The sequence below is a fragment of the Ailuropoda melanoleuca genome, chromosome X (assembly GCF_002007445.2).
Source record: "Ailuropoda melanoleuca isolate Jingjing chromosome X, ASM200744v2, whole genome shotgun sequence".
NCBI lineage: Eukaryota > Metazoa > Chordata > Mammalia > Carnivora > Ursidae > Ailuropoda > Ailuropoda melanoleuca.
The window spans coordinates 45,730,080-45,732,267 of NC_048238.1; positions in this window are offsets into that span (position 1 = coordinate 45,730,080).

The following is a 2,188-nucleotide window of genomic DNA, read 5'->3' on the forward strand; positions in this document are numbered from 1 at the left end:
AATATCAGGTGAATATCAAATTTATGGATCACTCAGAACTGAAAAACTCCTGCATTAGGAGAACATAGCATATAGAATTTGAGGTTTTTTGTGTTTTTTTTTTGTATGAGTCTTTAGTCTTTCAGTTTAAAATTTTCTTCCTTCTTCTTTTTTTTCCTTTTCAACGAGTTTCTTATTTTATCAACTCTTTGTTTTTAAGGCTTTTTAAAAAACTTTTCATTTTTACATTTACATTTTACAGGTATATTCTTCATTTTTGGCTTCCTTTACTGTATCCAATTATATTTTTGTGTATATAGGTTTTCACTTTCTTTACAATTTTGGGATTTAGTGTTTTCTAAACAAACAGACCAAAATACACCTAGGATCAAGTGGATCACCCTGTTTTGGCCACCTGTGAAATTATATTCTTTTTTCCCCTTTTCTTTTCTTTTTTGGTTTCTGAACTCTTCAGATTTGTCTAGTGTGTATTTCACTGGGATCATGGTTGTTATTTTTTATTTTGTTCTCTCATTCATCTATTCTTCTTAGGGCAAAATGAGTAAAAGGAGAAAATCACAACAAAGGAAGGAACAAGAGGTAATATTCTCTGCCAGTGATCTAAATAACATGTATATAAGTAAAATGTCAGACCTAGAATTCAGAATAATGATTACAAAGTTACTAGCTGGACCTGAGAAAAAGCATAGAAGTCACTAGATAATCTCTCAGTGCAGAAATAAAATCTAATCAGGACAAAATTAAAAATTCTTTCACTGAGATGCAGTCTAAAATTGATGCTCTAACAGATAGGATAAATGAGGCAGAAAGTCAGTGACACAGAAGAGAAAATGATGGAAAGGAAGGAAGCTGAGGACAAAAGACAAAAACAACTAATGGACCATGAGGGGGGTTTCTAGAAATCAGCAATACCATAAAATGATACAATATTATAATTATTGGGTCCCAGAGGAAGAAGAAAGAGAGAATGAGATAGAAAACATATTTGAGAAAATCATACATGAGAAATTCCCTAATCTGGGGAAGGAAACAGGCATTTAAGACCAGGAGGCACAGAGAACCTCCTTCAAAATCAATAAAAATAGATCAATACCTCGACATATAATAGTGAAGCTTGCAAATTTCAGAGATAAAGGGAAAATCCTGAAAGCAGCTTAAGACAAGGACTTCTTAATGTACAGCGGTAGGAATATTAGACTGGCAGCAGACTTATCCATAGAGACCTGGCAGGCAAGAAAGGGCTGGCATGATGTATTCAGGGTACTAAATGAGGAAAATATGCAGCCAAAAATACTTTATCCAGCAATGCTGTCATTCAGAATAGGGGAGATAAAGAGCTTCCAGGAAAAACAGAAAATAAAAGAATTTGTGATCACTAAACCAGCCCTGCAAGAAATATTAAAGTGGATCCTGCAAGTGAAGAGAGAGCCCAAAAGTAACATAGACCAGAAAGAAACAGAGACAATCTCCAGAAACAGACTTTACAGGTAATACAATGGCAGTAAATTCATATCTTTCAATAACTACTCTGAATGAAAATAGGCTAAATGCTCCAATCAAAAGAAACAGTGTATCAAATTGGATTAAAAAGCAAGACCCATCCATATGCTGTGTACAAGGGACTTATTTCAGACCCAAATGAAGCTCTAGATTGAAAGTGAGGGTGTGGAGAACAATCTATCATGCTAATGGACACCAAAAGAAAGATGGGATAGCATTCTTTATATCAGACAAATTAGATTTTAAACTGAAGACCCCAGTAAGAGATGTAGAAGGACACGACATCATACATGAAGGGTTTATCCAAGAAGAATATCTAACAATTATAAATCTTTATGCTCCAAACATGGAAGCAGCCGATTACAGAAAACAGTTAATAACAAAATTAAAGAAACACATTAATAATAATACATGGGGTCTTAATGTATGGGATCTTAACACCCCACTCACAGCAATGGACAGATCATCTAAGCAGAAGATCAACAAGGAAACAAGGGCTTTGATTGACACACTGGGCCAGATGGACTTCACACATATATATGGAGCATTCTATCCTAAAGTAACAAAATACACATTTTTCTAGAGTGCATATGGAACATTCTCCAGAATAGATCACAGACTGGGTCACAAGTCAGGTCTCAAACAGTACCAAAAGATTGGGACTATATCCTGCATATTTTCAGGCCAT